The 18845-nt window shown below is 39.1% G+C and overlaps 1 protein-coding gene across 3 annotated transcripts in view; it reads right to left on the bottom strand.

The window, feature by feature from the left end:
• Positions 1 to 9877, bottom strand: part of LOC114046318 (four and a half LIM domains protein 2) — a 68938-nt gene extending 59061 nt beyond the window's left edge. The window contains exon 1 of one of the 3 annotated variants that reach the window (XM_027866619.1): positions 9859 to 9877. The gene's annotated coding sequence lies outside the window, so the exon portion shown is untranslated. Of the gene's footprint in view, positions 1 to 9295; positions 9493 to 9575; positions 9679 to 9858 lie in introns of those variants that run through there. The other 2 variants (XM_027866618.1, XM_027866617.1) reach the window with 2 other exon arrangements.
• Positions 9878 to 18845: the final 8968 nt, after the last annotated feature.

Here is an 18845-nt window from a genome sequence, read left to right as displayed (position 1 = left end):
GGGTAAGCAGATGCCCCATTAAGTAATCACTACCACCTAGTTTACGCTGTCAGTTCCTCACTGCATGTAGCCATCTATATTAGGCTAGCTTCTTAAGAGCCTAATGCCTCTTTGCCAAAGCTTGGAATGTTCCCTACCAATTTATGTATAACAGGATTCATTCCTTAAGAAAACACTTAAATATCCCTATTTATGGATGCATCTGGATACAGCAAATGAGTCACTAATGGAAGTTATGTTGACTCTTTTAAAAAGCTTTTCTCTCTTCTTCCACTCTCCTATTTATATGTTAAAGAGTGGACTATTACTTTTACTCTCATCCCCACCCATTTCCTCCCAAATGAATGGACATGAGAAATATTTTTTTTTTATAAATAAGTATCATTAGGGAAGAGAAGGTATAAAATATTTTATATTTCCCTTAGTGCCACAGAGAGCTTTTGTATCTAATAAATAGTTGTTAAATGAATCACCAAAATGTAAATTTGTCTTACATGAGACACTTCCTTCAATTCTTTTAGGATGAGATTTTATCCCTGTGGGCTCTATTTCTACCAGTGCATACTATAGCTTCTTGCCTCCTTAGTATCTATGGCCAAAAATAGTCATCACTCATCATTCATCATTTGTCAATGATTAGACGATCTTGGAATTTAGTTTCACTTCATCCATGGGCCGTTCCAGACCAGAATTCCATAATGTGAACTTTAAACATTATAGTCTTTGAGGACCCAAGGTCACCCTTTCCACCATAGACTAACCACCTGATGTCAGGAATATCCTGGTTCAAGTCTCAGCTCTGGCATATCCTAGCAATGTGGCCTTATGACATTTAACCTCTTAGTGGTCCTAGGCAGGTATTCCTGACATAAGATGGCTAGTATTAAACACTCCTAATTTAAAGAATGGAATATAACATACTGAGACTAATTTCCCTTGCTGTCCTCCATCTAGGTGATAGTAAGTTTGATGAAGCTTCATGGTTTTCCACAGGGGGGAGAAAACATCTCTCCAAATGGTGCACCCAGTTATGTACCAGCTGCACAATCTGGAGGGGGTCTAGGACAAGTTTAGGTCAAGTAGCTGCCATCAAGAACATTGCTTTAGGGTGGCTAGGTGGCACGGTTGATAGAGCATGAGACCTAGCGTCAGGAGGACCTGAGTTCCAATCTGGCTTCAGACACTTATTAGCTGTGTGGCTCTGGGCAAGTCACTTAAGCCTGATTGCCTAGAAAGAAAGAGAGAAAGAATGAAAGAAAGAAAGAATGAATGAAAGAAAGAAAGAAAGAAAGAAAGAAAGAAAGAAAGAAAGAAAGAAAGAAAGAAAGAAAGAAAGAAAGAAAGAAAGAAAGAAAGAAAGGAAGGAAGGAAGGAAGGAAGGAAGGAAGGAAGGAAGAAAGGAAGGAAGAAAGAAAGAAAAAGAAAGAACATTCCTTTGAAATTCCCTGAAGAATACTCTCCAGCTTCCCTTATTTTAAGCACTACAGCTCTAGATAACATCAAACAGCCCCTGGCTTTCTGCACAGACACACAATCTATGCACATTCAAAGACATAGAGATCATCTTTAAAACACTGAAATTTGGGTCAAGGAATATTCTTCTATGGAAGTAACGATAGTAGAGATATTGGGTAGGGGAAACTTCATTTGGGGATTTCTAGGGTACTGCTGGAAGTTAATATTCCCATAGATGCTTACATTTTTATTTGTCCCATAGCTATTTCCATGAGCATAAAATTCCTGCATAGCTCCATAACAGCCCAATTTAATTTAATAAACAACGATTAGGCACCTGTTATGTGCAAGACACTGTGCTAGGCACTGAAAATATGAAGACAAAAACAGAACAATCCTCTCAAGGAGTATAGAGGAGAAGATAAGTTATGTTTCGGATATGCTGAGCACGAGATTACTAGGAGGGATCCTGAAGGAGGTCTCCAGGAGATAGTTGTTAATATATTTACAACTAGAGTTCATGGGAGAGGTTAGGGCTGAGTAAAAGATTTGGAAGTCACCTACCTAGCAATGATACTGGGGTTCATGGAAGCTGATAAAATTTCCACAATTTCCATCGGTATAACCCATCTCTCTGTGAAAGTATACAGAGAGATGGGTTATACCGATGGGTTATAGCCATGGATTGTACTCACATTAAAGGAGCAGGTGATATATGATTACTCTTTTTCCAGTCTCCTTGGCTGAATCACCTTTAAGACAGGTGAAGAATCACAAAATAGGGTCACAGAAGCCAAGCAAAGACAGAGTGTCCAGGAGGAGGGGGGTGTTTAGCAGTATTGACAGTTGCTGTGAGATCAAAATAGATGAGAACTGAGAAGACAGAATTGATTTAGCAGTTAAAAAGGTATCAAAAAAAGATAAGACTTGAGGGTGATCACTGCCTAAAAATATTTGGTATCTGGTCATGTGGAAGAGGGACTAGATTTTTTCTGCTTTCATCCAGAACTAGTAGAATTTATAGGGGAAGCTATTTCAGCTCAATGTAAGGACAAACTTCTTAACAGTTAAAGACGTCCAATTGTAGATCTTGGGGAAAGCAATCTTGGTCAGATAATGGGGGAAGGAAGCCAGATTGCAAGGAATTAATAAGTGACTGGATGGTGAAGATGGGAAGGCAAGGAAGTAAAGACTCTTTCTAGGATTTTGGCAGTGAAAAGTAGGGGAGATATAAGATATTAGCTTGAGGAAATGGCAGGTCTAATTAAACTATGATCATGGCAATTCATTTCATATGCCTGGTTTGTTGGTGCTGTCACTTTTCTCATAAAAATATATTTCCTATTTAAGATTTTTGTAATTACAAGTGCCATTCTTTCTTTGTGAATATAAATAGATTGACACTGCTTACTAGAAAATATATGCACTTACTGGGAAATATATACACACTTTATATTTGCCTGCTAGTCTATCTTACAAATGCAAAACACCTCAGTATATGGAATACTAAACTTAAGACCCTAAACGAATGCTTATCTGTTCATCACACTGACACCATTCACTAGAGTCTGGATAGTGTCAGAAGAGTTGGGTTAAATCAGAAAATTAAACCATGAATAAATGTAATGGCATCTTTGATCTTTTACCATATAGCCCATGGACACTTTGCTAAAGAATAAACTCCTGGTCTCTGGTAATGTTTTGAAGAATCCAACCAGGGCCACAAGAGTCAAGGCTGCCATGTCAATAAGAACAGGTCCAAAGTTAGTCATGAGGTGGGTCAAACACTCTCTCTGTCTTCCTTTTCTCCCTCCTTTGACCTTTCAAACAACACTTTTCACTACCCATCAACCACTGCCTTAGAATCCCTAGGATATGAGGAAAATTAACACAGATCAGAGGTGACAGCACTTTGGTATACAAAAGAGAAAGCTGGGAAGCCATTCTGAAGCTGCTACATCTTAAACCCTCCCTTCCCTGTTGATTTGATACACTTGGATATTTGCAGCATTCTCTATTTCCAGATATCCTAGGGACTTGACCATTTGTAAAGAATGTCCTTCAATTAATTTCATTTGGATAGGTAAGTATTTTGGAAGTGGATTATTTCCTTTTTCTTCCCTAGTGTGATCACCTTCTTACCACCAAACAAAATCATGTGGAGAAGCACTTGCCACTAAATTCAGGAAGTAGAATGAATAGCACTTGATCAATTTTTTTTTTAATATTGAGGGGGAAAAGATCTTATGAATTCTGAAAAAACAACATTAATTCAAGAATTAAGTGAGTTTTTGTTTGTCTTATTTTGTTTAAGAATGTGTTAGATCCAAACACATTTATAGGCACTGGAGATAGTCAGTAGCCAGGGAGAGAGAGAGAAGACAGAAAGTAAATAATCAGTGAAACCAAAGCTTAGAGGAGATAGGTAGGGGTAAGGAGGAGACCCCGAGGAGAGCAGCTGGCAAGGAGAAAGAAAAGCCACCTCTTTGTTCTGCAGGGAAAGGAGTAAAGGACAGCTGAAGATGTCACGTGGTTCTGAGGTATGGGGTATAAAGAGGAAGCCCAGTATGTTTGGTGTCTTTTCATAGAAGATGAAGACATCTGCTGTGAGAAAGGATGTAGAGAAGAGATTGGAGCTTTGAAGAGAGAAAACAAAGTTTGAAGGTTTTCCCCACATCGGAAGGAAAGACAGATAGACAAATGGTATACTTGTCCACTACAACAGGTCTCCTGACCCAAAATCTAACTCTCTTTCTGTCCTTTACATCATATTACCTCCTTATCAATGACACAAGGAAAAAGTGAACAGTGTTTCTAGGTAAATTGTTAGTTTTCAAAAATGTTAAGTAAGTATAAAACTTTGGGGGGTTTTTTTGTTTGGTTGGGTTTTTTTGGTTAGGCAATGGGGTTAAGTGACTTGCCTAGGGTCACACAGCTAGTAAGTGTTATGTGTCTGAGACCAAATTTGAACTCAGGTCCTCCTGAATCTAGGGCCGGTGCGCTATATACTGTGCCACTTAACTGTCCCTATAAGTACAAAACTTTAAAAAATATTCCTGAGAAATGTTTTATATGAATAATACTTAACTAAACAAAAACAGATCACTTCTTAAATATTCTTCAAATATTGACTTGGAAATGAAAGGACATGAGAAAAGAAGAAATGCCAAATTATTCACTTCTGACAAAGTGAATAATAATTCAATCATTCTGTATCAACTGTGCATAGTTCTGTATCTATTTTGTGCTACAGAATCATTCTCTGTAGAACTGAAAGCCCATGGTGAATACTAGCTAGTACTTCATTCTCAAACACCCCAGATCAGTAAGTGAAAAACGGCTATAACCCTAGTGCCTAGAATCACCAGTACCAGATACATCTTTAGGTAGGGTCTGTGATTCATGAAACAGGACACTATTTTCCAGCTTTCCCACCGATTTTTGAATATATCCAGGAAATTTATTTGTCTACTTTGTTTCTTCATCAGCCATTAGTCTTGCAAAGGAAGATCTACCATAAAACCAAAGGCCTCTTTCCTAACCCTGGTCCTTGATCCTATGGGTCTTATCTCCAGTTCTCATTTGATTTACAGTTTTTCTCTGTGTGTTCCTCTGAACTCAAAATGAACTCAAAATAATGCCATGTGAGGACTCACTGAAGAAATTGGGGACATTTAGCCCGGAAAAAAAGACAAGACTTGAGGGTGATCACTGCCTAAAAATATTTGGCATTTGGTCACGTGGAAGAGGGACTAGACTTTTTCTGCTTTCATCCAGAACTAGCTGAATTTACAGGGGAAGCTATTTTAGCTCAATAAAAGGACAAACTTCTTAGCAGTTAAAGACATCCAATAGTAGAGTGGGTCGCCTCAAATAGTTGTCAGTTGTGATGATATAGCAGGCAATCATGTTTCAGAAAAGAGTTGGGCTAGTTGATTTCTGAGATCCCTCTCAATTCTAAGGTTATTTTTTTGTAAGTTGCACCAGGATTTAGGATTTCACCAGTATTACATAAAGATGCCTATAAACACATATAACATATATATATACACACACATACACTATGTATATTGTATGATGTACATTATACATACATTATATATATATATGTTATATCTATCTATGCCTATACACACATATTTCTCCCTATTTTGTTCTTTCTTTGAGGAATGGCATCTGTTTCAGTGGCTTAGGCTCGTGTGTGTGTGTGTGTGTGTGTGTGTGTGTGTAAAACCTTGCTTTTCCATCTGTATCAGTGTTAGATGTCCCTCCTCCTGGCAGAAGCCTACCTTGATCTTTGCCCTCCTCCAATTGCTAGTATTCCCTTTCACCAACCCTCCTCCCTATCCCTGAATCACTTCATATCTACTTTGAACACACTTTGTATTTATCTATTATATGTTGTTTTCCCCTAATAGAATATAAGCTCCTTGGGAGCAGGGCTGTTTCTTTTCTGATCTTTACATTCTCCAAACCTAGCATATAATTGTTGTTGTTCATTTGTGTCAGTTGTGTCTGACTCTTTGTGACCCCATTTGGGGTTTTCTTGGCAAAGATACTGGAGTGGTTTACCATTTCCATTTCCTTCTCTGGCTCATTTTACAGATGAGGAAACTGAGGCAAACAGGGTTAAGTGACTTGTCCAAAGTCACAATGCTAGTAAGTGTCTGAGGCTGGATTTGAATTTAGGAAGATGAGTCTGACTTCAGGCCTGGTACTCTCTTTACTGTGCCACCTAGCATATAGCAGTTGCTTAAGAAATCATTGTTGAATGAATGTTTCTGCCTATATGGATTGCGGGCTGTCCCCTATCAGGAGAAGGAAGACTACATTTTTTTCCCCTTCTTCTAACTTATCTCTCAGTTCATCTTTGATTTCTTAATCTCATTTTGTCCTAACTCTCTAACACCACCATCATTCTCCAGCACAACATCCTCTTCCATAATCTAGCTAAAAATTCTTTTACTTCTCTTGATCATCTTATATATGAATGCTGTTAATTTAGGTTCTCTTTCTTACTGCTTCAGCCCATCAAAAATTTTCTCTCTTCCCTTCTCCCAGGACTATTGTTATTTCTATCCTTCACTGTGACACCACCATTCATTTATTTAAATGATTCGAGTAAAAATTGAGACAATTCCTATTTAGTTGCCTCTTGCAGTCTATTTCTGCTTCCATTTCCATCAGGTCTTATGTGCTTCCTTCTCTACAGGCATATAAACCATTGCTGTCTATAAACTTTTTGGAAATGTTACTTATTAAGTCTATCATGGTACTCTTGGTAGCCAAATTCTACCCCACAATATATTTTTCCAGGTAAGTTAGGACTGATTTACACTAATGAAGAAGATGAGTTTTGAGGCACAAAACTAGAAAGGATGTAAGGACACTGAACATGAGCATGGTGGCCTAATGGCCAGAGAATTGTTGTCACTGCCTCTTCCAAAATTCTGGACATACTTTTTGGTGGCTGCATGACATAAAAAGGTATAGGGTTGTATGTAGCTTTAAAAAAATTCAACATTTATTAAGTGCCAACTATAAGCAAGGACCTCAGAATAAAAGAAGAAAAATGGGGAAAAAATCCCTGATATTAAGGAGTTTGTGTTCCGTTGCATTACATACTCATCAATTGAACTAGCCTGTTACAGACATAATATGTGTGGATTATTCCAAACTTTTTTTTATCACACTTATAAAATATATTTTAAGTGGTGTTGATTATCCTCAGAAAAATAAGGGTTTTTGGTTTTTAAGTTTAGTTCTGTCTTTTAAATGATAAGTTTAGCATCATTTTAGAGGCTTCTATCTGATAAAACTACAGAGGGATATTCTATTGGAAAAAATTTTTAAACAAATAATTATTGAGTGGTTAGTATGTATGCGGGCCTACCCTAGGGGCTGTGAGTGTGTACAAAGATGAATAATAAGATGCAGTCTTAGAGTCAATGAACTTGCAGCCTAACAAGTGGAAAAGAAAACATGTACATAGCTTCTCATGGCTAGATGACCCAGGAAAGAGAAGTCAAAAGCACCAACTTTTATCTGCAATTCCCAATATGGAGTAGACATGCAGAGAAGGAAGAAAATTGGGTTAACTAACCTACCCAGGATCCAGATCAGACTCTGGCCTAAACTCTAGTATAATGGAATTACAAAGGACAGAAACAGTTTGCAAGGAATTCACAGACGAAAAGACAAGGTAGACTCTAGGAAAGAAGAAAAGTCATGGAGAATCACAGGAGAAAAAATCAGTTTAATTTATTCTCTTGCCTCTTAGGTCTAACTCTACCCTAGATAGATGACCATCTCTCTTATTTACAAAGACCTCTTTCCCACATCTCTTTTATTGACTTCATTTTTCTGAATGACCCTCACTCTCAGGAAGCTCTTCCTCATATTTAACAAAATTGCTCCATTGATTTCTAAGCAACAGGTGTGTTATTAACCTTGACTACTTCTAGTCATGGAGTTGCTTTGAAAAAAAAAGTGTGAAGGATTGATAAGAATATGTGGATGTCTTTGGCCATGCAGAAAACCTCCTTGACATTTCCAGGTACCCAAAACATACACATTTGAAATTTGATATCTGAACGAAATGCATATTGCAAAATCCAAACTGGCTGAAGTCTCTACCAACATTTTTTAGAAGTCCATGTAAAGGTACTATTTGGAAAACAAGGCCATTTTCACTTTACTAATATTTGAAACAGAGGTGTCATATGTGTATATTTCTATCCAATTAAGGTCTGTACAAAATACATTTTTAGCTCACTGATCAGAACACTCAACCCTTTCCTGTTTCTAGATACAAACACACACAAGCAGCATTGGCACCATTACATTGAGATGAATTAGACTTAAGCAGCTGGGTTTGGGACATGCTTCTCTACATATTGTCACTACTATATTCATTTTAATATAATCTCAAATTACGATTACTTCCAAATAAGTGGTTTAATTGGACACCTAAACAAAAATACACGCGCTTTATGTTATTGCAGTAAGGAGTAAATTTCAAACAAACTAGATTTGTCTTATTAAGCAAAAGCAGGAAAAAGCATGCAAGTCAATGATTTTCATTTTCCTTTCTTCCAATGATCACAGGGTAACCAAAGATAGCAATTAATAGAATACAGCTTAATAATTTTTTTTAATTTGAATTGAGAACAAAGAAAGATTCTTGATTTGTAGGTTTTGCAATTCCTTTCCCCACAAGAAAGAGAACTTTTCTATCTTAAACTATCTGGTTTTTTTTTCTCTCTATTTACAATACAATACTCCTGATACACAAAAGCAGATGGACCTAGATATCCTCCTCCGTTCTTAGACACTACCGTTAGAGCACAAAAATAAGCCACTCTTTTGTTGAGTTTGGAAGCTTTCAATATGCACGGGGATGTAAGAGAAACATTGAAACTCGGGCTCTCCTAAGCCAGACGCCAAGGCATTAGACCATCAGTATCACACATAACAAGAGTTTTGTTCAAATGTTCACTAAATACATGACAACAGTCCCTTTCTGTCATCTAGTAGGGATCTAAAGGAATTCATTTACCCAAGGAACCCTTTCTCCTGCCCTTCCTCACCACCCTCTTGGTAAGGTGATGTGGAGGAGACGGTTAAGCCAGGATCCTTCCTAGACTCACAATCCCCCTCCAAATTCCCAACCTTTTTGTTCTTCCTCAGCGGAATAGACTTCTCTCCCCGCAGCCTTTGTTATTCAAGCAACACACCTCCAGCCATACCTCCAACCTTTTGCTTCTCTTCTGGAGAGATCTGGAATCAGCCTGAAGTCGGGCGGGGGAGCGAGCGAGGGAGGGAAGAGAGGTCTACTTACTGAGCAGCCACTGCCGCGTTAGTGGGACTCGCTGGACCAGGGATGGGGAGTCACATCCATGGGCAGCCTGGGAAGGAGCACAATGGCCTGCGTACTGAGCGGAGGCGCAGGACCCACCCGCCGGGATCCCGCCACCGTGCAAGGGCAGCGGAGGCGCCTCCGCGGATTTCGGTTGGGCGGCCAGGGTGTGTGGATACAAGCTGCCTGCCTTCGCAGCCTAGCGAAACCCCCACCGTATCATTTTACCATATAAGGAGACAAAAGCATCGGAGACACTCACTCTTTAAGGCTCCCAGCAGCTGGCATTCAACACTTTCTCTCGTCTGTAGTGCGTGTGCGTGCGTGTGTGTGTGTTTTCTTTTCCTCCCAAACACTCTTTGTCAGGCTCTCTTGCTCCAGCCAGACTCTCACTCCTCCTCCATCCTCCCTCCTCTCATCTCCTGCCATCTCCACTCCCACCCCCCTTTCAGCTACCTCTTTTCATCATGTTTTCTTTCCCTTTTAACCCAATGATGTCTTTCATGGAAAACATCTTGATGAAAAACCCAGCCGTATCAACTTACAGGAAGGAGAGTTTTACAGTAAGGCTGACACCAGCATTCCAGGGCTCCTCACCTGGGGTAGAGTGCCAAGCCCAGGGCTGCTGCTTCTGCTAGTCTAGAAGTTATCAGAATCTGGTCACACGCGGATAATTCTGTCAGCTAAACATTCACCTTCTGTTTACAAATGAGGTGGGGAAGCAGACAGACTTTGGAAGGGAGGGAATAAGAGTGAGAGAGAGGAATAAAGACAGGGCATTTGAGGAGCAGGAAAAGTGAAAGCAAGGTATTTGCATGCTTGGCGCTTTCTTTCAGCACACCTTTCAGTTAATAAAAGAAACTAGTAGGTCAGTCAGTCAATCATCTAGCATTCATTAAGCGAATACAATGTGCCAGGCACTGTGCTAAACGGGAAACTAACAGCTAGAACAGCAACCAAAAAGCCAGTCAGTGTTCTCAAGGAGCTCAGAGTCTAATGGGGACCAAAACGAAATGAAAATGCAAAGTCTCCCTTTTTTTACCTGAGAAAAGAAAGCAAAAGATCAGCCCTTAGTTTCTTTTCCACTGGGACAAATCAAAATATGAGATGATAAATGAAAACCCTTTAGCTAATAAAGGGCTACACTCTCTACTGGTTCATTAATTGAAAAAAGTCAACATAGTCTAACCCTCAGGGAAAGGAGTTTGAGTGAGTGAGTGGGGGGGGGGGTGGAAGGGCGGCCTCGTTAAAAGCTGGTGAAAAAAGCTGTGGGATTGCAACTGTTTCTTCTTCAATGTGTAAAGAAGGTTCAAGTTGGGAACTGTGCGGATCCAGGCCAAAGGAGATTAGCTGATTAACTGCAGTGGCTGCTTTTAATGTGAAATATGTTGGGCAATAGTACCTTTCAGAGATTGGACGAAGTTCATCACAATAAATGCTCTGGAGGTAGACAAAGGGAGATAACGCTGAATTTGGAGGCAGAGGACCAGGTTCAACTCCCCCTTCTGCCAGTTACTGCCCATGTGTGCCTAGGCAAATATCTGCCCTTTCTGAGCCTCCATTTTTCTTTATCGGCTAGGGGAGGGGACTTGATTAAATTATCTCTAAGGCCATTTTTATGTTTTATAATTCTGTAAAAGAGATGGTCAGCTATTTTCTGTTGAGCTCAGAATTCACCCAAAGGTGCCTCCACATGATCAAGTGATTACCCAACACAGAGCCCCTCATTTTCAGGTGAGCCAAGTAAGTCTTGAAGAGATTAAGTGACTTGCCCAGGTTCATACAGCCCATCAGAGTCTTCTCACTCCAGAGTCAGTGCTCTTTCTACTGTACCATTTTCATTCTGACTAGCTGGTCATCATTTGCACTTTATACTATTACACCCATTTAACATACCAGAAACTTGAGGGCTAGAGAGGTGACATGACTTGAGTATGGTCACAGAGGTAGGTTAAGTGTTAGAGATGGAATCTGAACTCAGGCCTCAGAGCCAGTGTTATTTCTACTATGCCTTGTTGCCTCCCACAGGCACTCAACTAAAAATCATATGGAAATCCAGAACAAAACCAGGTGTACAACATCATGCTCATCTGGGCATATGGAAGGACTTTGAGAAAAGAATGGGAAAGGTTATTACTGAAGTAAAACAGCACAGTGACTCAAACTCTGGACTTGATAATTTACTAGTGACACATTATGAAGTGGGCAATTCCCTGGGGGTTGGGGTAGGGTTGGCAATAGACTAAATATAGACAGGAATCAGGAACTCTGAATCCTCACTGCAATTAGCCTTTCAGTTTCCTCGAGTGAGGGGAAGCCTCTATTAGCAAAACTTAGAGGGAAAAGAAAAGTCAGATGGGCTGTCTTTTTAAAAACACTACGATTAAATAATTTACAAAGAATTCTCTCAAAGGGAAGACAGCTTTTTTTTTTTGCAAGGGCACATAAGAGCACAAGTGGTTTTTAATAGGTAGTCTCACAGCAGACAGATGGACCCATTCTCCTAAGCCTAGACTAGACCCACAGTGTGACTGACCACAGCTAGAAAGGAGTTAATAGTATGAGAGGAAGTATAGTATAATGTACTGGACTTATATAGTCAGAAAAACCTGCCTCAGACACTTCCTAGCTGTGTGACCCTGGGCAAATCACTCAGTTTCTCAGGGCCTCAGTTTTTTCATCTGTAAAATGGGGCAGTTCACCTTGGTAACCTCTAAGGTCCCTTCCAGCTTCAGATCTATGATCTAGTGGTATGCCTGCAGATGAATTCTGACCTTCTTTGAGAAAAGGACAGGTGCTAGATCATCTCACATTTACCAGTCAGAATGGGAACAGATGAACAGGTGAGAACTGAAATCTTGTTATTAGTCAACAATATATCAATACCAATTATACACAATGACTTCCTCCTTGTCCCTCCTCCCTTCACATTTCTGTATTGCCTCAAGTTTTGCAAAGAAATTTGTTCACAGCAACTCTCTGAACTAGGAAATATAGGTATTGTTGTTCAGTCATTTCAGTCCTGTCCAATTCTTCATGACCCCATTTGGGGTTTTCTTGGCAAAGATATTGGAGTGGTTTGCCATTTCTATCTCCAGTATTATCGTACCTGTTTTACAGACAAGAAGCTGAGGCCCAGAGAGCTCATCTGACTTGTCACACTCAGATCAAATAATGTTTATACTTTAGTATATAAATTATATTTCAACAAATCTGTGAAATCATTGTTGTGAATATTATCTCCATTGATGTAGATCATAACCCTTCTCCACCTTCACAGCTTGTGTTAAACTTATCCTCATCCACCAAAATCCCAAAAATGTTCCACAGAAAACCCTACCTCTAATGCTTATCGCCTCTTTGATTTTGGACAAGTCACTGCATTTGCCTGTGCCTCTATTTCCTCATCTGTAAAGTGAGAGTGTTGTACTTCTGTAATCTACCTAGCATGCTGGAGGTCTTTCTGTATCTTTTTGCATTTCCTTGGTATCATTACACTACTTGGGCTATGTCCACAGTATGCCTTATGGCTCGTGACATAAATGGCTCATCATCCTCTATTCTTATTATACTTTTCTGGAATAATATTTCTTATGTTACTGATTGTGAATAAGCCATCATTGGAAATACACTGAAGCCTACTTGTGTGTACCACCCATCTCTCCCTTTCCCTTTGCATCACAACTTCGATTCTTGGAGATTGTGTTGTGCTAAGATTTGCAACCATAAAACATCACCAGGAGAATATTTATGTTAAGAAGATGGGCTCTCTATTCCTTTTAGGATTAAACATGAACTTCTCTATTGGGTAATTAAATCCTTTCACAATTTGATCCCAACCTATCTTGCCAACCTTAATACACATTACTTCTCTTCACACCCTATGGTTGAACAAAACTGGCCTTCCTGTTGCTCATATGGGGCTCTCCATCTCTTATCTCCATGCTCCTACATTGGCTGTCCTCCATGCCTGGATTTCAATTTCTCTTCACCTCTGCCTCTTAGAATCCCTACTTTCCTTTAAAACTTAGCTGAAGTACCATCTTCTACATGAAGCCCTACCTGATTCTCCCTAGTGCCTCCCCCACCTTGCAGCATCCTCTGACTAGACTGTAAGATCCTCAAGGGCAAAGAGAAGGAAGAGAGAAAAAAAGAAAAAAGAAAGAGAAAGGAAGGAAAGAAGAAAAGGAGGGAGGAAGATAAGAAGAAACAAAAGAAGGAAGGAAAAATGAAAGAAATAATTTAAAGATATTCTCCTTCCTCTATTTTTTCCCTCAGTATCTACTATAGTCTTGACCTCTAAATGTATCATTTATGCACCAGGAAAGAACCAGCACAAATCACTCATCTAATTCCCTAAGTGTTATTGTTGTACCTAGAAAGGTTAATGGGAATCAAAGAACAAGAAGAGGGAGAAAAAGGGTGAAAAAAGTAGGAGAGAAATAAGAGGAACAAATGAATGGGGTACGATAGGAAGGAACAGGAAAAGACCTAATCTATGAATATCTTTGTATCTGATCTGGTCTTAGAATATCATTTAAGTCCCAAAGGAATTGGGTGAAGGGTCCTGTGTAGTGACTCACACTGAAGTTCTCCCACATTGTGAGTACTACTCAGCACAAGGAATGTATCTGGAGAGAAGAGGTCCTAAGAGAGAATGTCAGGAACTTGTGGCTGGGGCTGGAGGATGGGGGTAAGGAATGAAAGATAACTCCAGGTTTCTCAGGCTAGCAGTGGGGCTGAGTAGCAGCCTAGGATGAGTGTGTTCTATGTGAATATCTTTGGCATCAATGTCCAAGATTAAAGAGACTCTTTCTCTAAACTATGGCTTAACTCTCACTTTCACTGTTATCCCTATTCTTCTCTCTATATGCACATAAATGTGTATGTGTATATATATATATATATATATATATATATATATAGTATGGGTTCTTTCTACATTAATTTTCTGTATAACTTATGCTTAGGTGTAATACACTGTGCTTAGGGGAGATACGAAAATGAACAAGATATAGTTCTTGCCCTCAAGAAGTTTATAATCTAGTAATACCTTTGCTGATTCTTACTACTTCTGATTTCTCCCTGGGCATATATGATTGTCACGGCTGTGGTAAGCAGAAGGAAAATGGAAATACACAGTATCATAGATCTGGATCTGAAGATAGATCTTAAAAGGCAATCTAGTACAATCCTCTCATTTTACAAATGAGTAAACTGAGCCCTAGAAAGGCTAAGTGATTAGTCTAAGTTCCTACAGGTAGCAAACTTTAGAGGGAAGATTTGAACCCAGATTTTCTAAGGAAAGAACCAGTACTATTTCTACCAGTACCATTTACTACTGTACAACATCAGAATGCAGATCACTCAAAGACTCCCCGTGCCCTGATTATTATCATAGAGCTACTAGAGAATTTAAACTGCAGAACAATACAGATTGGGGGGAGGAAAAAAACCCTTATTTTTAGAAGAAAAATTAGGGCATAGGAAACTTCATCTTTTATATTCTAAAATGTTGTGGTTGTTTGTGTGAGTGCCTGGTAGAAGAGTGCAATGACACATTGTAATGTGTGACCCACAGGTCTTACCACCCAGGAAACTCGAGTCACCTCTAACCATTTTTCACAAGGCCTGTTCCTGTTGTTTTCTTTGTATTGAAACAAGCATAGTTTGCAGCTCTGCCTCTGTTTGCTCAGAGGAAATGCTCAGCCCACCGTGAAGCCAGCCTTGATCCTTGCAAGTAAACAGAAGGCCAATATTCCCTATCCTCTTCCCATTCTAGTTAGAAAGAGAAAAATCTGGTTTCTTTCTTAGATGCAAACTTTCCATATCCAATTTCTTTCTCTGAGGAAAAAGAAAAAATGATTAAATGAATACAAATTGTCAATGTCTAAAGTCTCAAGACATTCCAATGTTCTGGCCAAATCCACAAATAACTATATGGTCCTAAAGAGTTTGCCATCATATTGTCAAAATAATTCCAATCTTAACTTGGTTGTCCTTAATACAAGTTTCCATTACAATCTTGATAGGCCATTAAAGAAAGCTGCTATTTGGGGATAATGACCAATTGTATGGAATCTTGCAGACCCAACATTTCAGCCCAATAGGGCTCACATGGCAGTTGGCTATCATTGCATGTTGGTGGAATTTTTTAGATATTCTGTCTTCCTAATATTGAGAGCAGGCACTGTTTTTTGCCTTTCTTTGAATCCCCAGCAGTTAGCACAGTGAGCACCTGGCATACAGTAGGGGCTTACTAAATACTAGTTGACTGATTGACTCCATGTGAGGTCAAGGGGAAAAAAAAACAGTTTTTAAAAACTTTCTTGTTTCTATGCTTTACTGCATCTCAAATTTCAGCTCCTATTTGCAGTAATCTGTTCATTCATATTGACTTGGAAGTTGCTTTACTCTTGAGTGGGGACAATATTAAAAGGATTCTTTTTCCTGTTACCATCTATTCTGAAGTCAATTTTAAAAGTTGCATTGGGTGGGGTTGGGGGGGCAGAGTAAATTCCTAGAATTGGTATAAACTGGTGAAATCTTATTCTGATTCAACAGTGCTTGCTTTCTTAACATGCTTGAATAGCTTTCACATATGGTCTCTAACAATCACTCCATTGCTTCACTGAAACTGGAGAGTTTCACCCGGGATCAGCTATTTCTAAGAATGTTTATTTCAAAGTGCATAACTTTCAGTTATCCATCAGTGTCTTGTTTATCTCGAGGACAACTGCTGCAAAATTTGTAATCCCAGGTTGGTTTTGTTCTGTTATGACTAGACTTTGGGACTATTTCTTTTTTTGTTCAGGGATTACAAACTAATTTTGGTAGAGGCCGCATGATATGGTAGAAAATATAGCAAACAAACAAAAACTATATGGGATCAAGAGTCAAGGTTTTAGTCCATGTTAGGTCACTAATTTAAACTCATAGAATGTTAAAGTTTATCCCCCTCATTTAAAAAAAGTTTTATTATTGCCTTCAGTTTTTATACCATAGGCAGCTGGTGACATATTAGATGGAGCATTGGACCTTGAGTCAGAAAGGCCTGAACTTGAATCTCACTTCAGAAATTTACTAGCTGTGGGACCCTGGGCAAGTTGCTTAACCTCTGTTTGCTTCAGTTTCCTCAACTATAAAATGGAGATAAAAATAATACCTCTTTCAGAGAGTTCTTATGAAGATCAAAAGAGATAATATAAGTGCTTTGCCAACCTTATAACTGTACAATTTAACACTCTTCTGCCATCATAGTCCCCTGCTTTGTTGTTGAGAGGTGAGAAGTATATTTCATTATTTGTTTTCTATGACACACACATATGTGTGTATGTATATGCATATATGTAGCATACATACATATAAGTGTATATATGTAGCATACATATATATACCCACAGACATACACACATGTACATATATATGTTTACAACTAACTCATCTCATTATATAGATGAACAAACTAAGAGGCTGAATTACTTGACCAAAATTATATAGTAAGTCACAGTTGGTAGAATTTGGTCTTGAACCTTGGCCTTCACAGCTCTAAAGTTGATGGTCTTTTCGTCATATCACATTGCCTTGCTATGTAACTGTAAGGCACAACCCTTCTGCACCTCAGTCTCTTCAGTTGTAAAGTGGAAATAAAACCATTTACACTAACTACCTTATAGTATTCGAGGATAAAATGAGACAATAGATATGAAAATACTAGAAAAGTAAAAACAAAACAAAAACATATAAATGGTAAGGTGGTATTATGTTAGTCCAATCAAAACAGAATTCCAAAGAAGCATCAATCTACTCCAGCTGCTGAAAACAAACTCCTTAAAAAACAAAATAGCAACAAAGCTCTTCACTTTCTCCCCTTCCCCCAACAACTCACATCCCCACAGCTGCTGAAGCTGCTACTGTTTTTAGTTAATGAATCACTGCTCTTATCATGTGTAATTATGAGCTGAATGTACCTTCAAATGTCATCTTATGCAGATGTTACTGAACTAACAAAAGAGACTTAGAAATTCACTGAATTCTAGAGGTGGAAGGAGCCTTCCGGGTGAACTAGTCTAACCTCTTGATTTTTCAGAAGATACTGAATCCCAGAGGGATGAAGCCACTGGCTCCAAGGTCGTGAAGAAAATTAAGCAGACAACTAAGACGTTGCAAAAGCATTGAGATGAGATATGGAACACAGCATGGATGCAGCACAGAGAAAGCCAATATTTCTAGATTGTAGAGTATAGGAAGGGGAGTGATGTACAGGTTGTGAAGGGCTGAACAGAGGAGTTTATATTTTATCCTTGAGGTGATAGCAAGCCACTGGAGTCTATTGAATAGGGTGGTGAAATGGTCACATTTAAATTCCCTATGCACTTAAGGAAAATCACTCTGGTAACATTGATCAAGATGAACTGGAGAGCGGGGCAGGTAGGTGGTGCGGTGGATAGAGCACCTGCCCTGGAGTCAGGAGGACCTGAGTTCAAATGTGACCTCAGATACTTGACACTAGCTGAGTGACCCTAGGCAAGTCATTTAACCCCAGTTGCCTCACCAAAAATAAAAAGAAAATAAAAAGATGAACAAGAGAGGGGAGAAACACAAAGACCAAATTAGAAGGCTGTTGCAGTAATCTAGGCAATAGCTAAAGTTCTTAACTAAGGTAGTAGTTGTGAAAGCAGAAATAAGGGGTTGGATTCAAGAGATATTTTGAAAGTAGAATCAACAAGATTTGACAACACTTGGGGTTGAGCAAGGGTAAGGAGCTGAGGTTAATGCCAAGGTTATGAACTTGAAAGGATGGTGTCTTTCTCAACAGAAATAGATTAATTTGGAAGAAGGGTAGATTTGGGAGGACAGCTAATGAGTTCAGTTTGGGACATATTGAATTTGAGATATTTCCATGACACCCAATTTGAAATGCCCAATAGTCAATGAATGAGCCTGGGACTGAGTATGTAGATTGGTAAATCATCAGATAGATTTGATATTTATTTATTTATTTATTTATTTATTTATAGGCAATTGGGTTAAGTGACTTGCCCAGGATCACATAGCTAGTAAGTGTCAAGTGTTTGGTCTGAGGCCGGCCTGAGACTCAGGTCCTCCTGACTTCAGACCTGGTGCTCTATCCACTGTGCCACCTAGTTGTCCTCTATCTATCTACCTATCATATCTCTCTGTCTCTTTCTCTCTCTTTCTGACTCTCTCTCATGCACACCCACACTCACACACACACACACACACACACACACACACATATGGGGCAACTAGGTAGTATAGTGAATAGAGTGCTGGCTCTGGAGTCAGGAAGACCTGAATAGCTGTGTGACCCTGGGCAAGTTAACCCTGCTTGCCTCAGTTTCCTCATCTATAAAATGAGCTGGAGAAGGAAATGGCAAATTATTCTAGTATCTTTGCGAAGAAATGGGGTCATGAAGAGTTGGACATGACTGATAAATATTTACATCTATCTATCTACCTATCTATCTATCTATCTATCTATCTATCTATCTATCTATCTATCTATCTA

Source organism: Vombatus ursinus, unplaced genomic scaffold, assembly GCF_900497805.2.
Source record: "Vombatus ursinus unplaced genomic scaffold, bare-nosed wombat genome assembly UNPS02014781.1, whole genome shotgun sequence".
In the NCBI taxonomy this organism is placed as follows: Eukaryota; Metazoa; Chordata; class Mammalia; order Diprotodontia; family Vombatidae; genus Vombatus; species Vombatus ursinus.
Note: the sequence above shows the minus strand (reverse complement) of the source record. Positions and strands in the feature narration are given on the sequence as shown.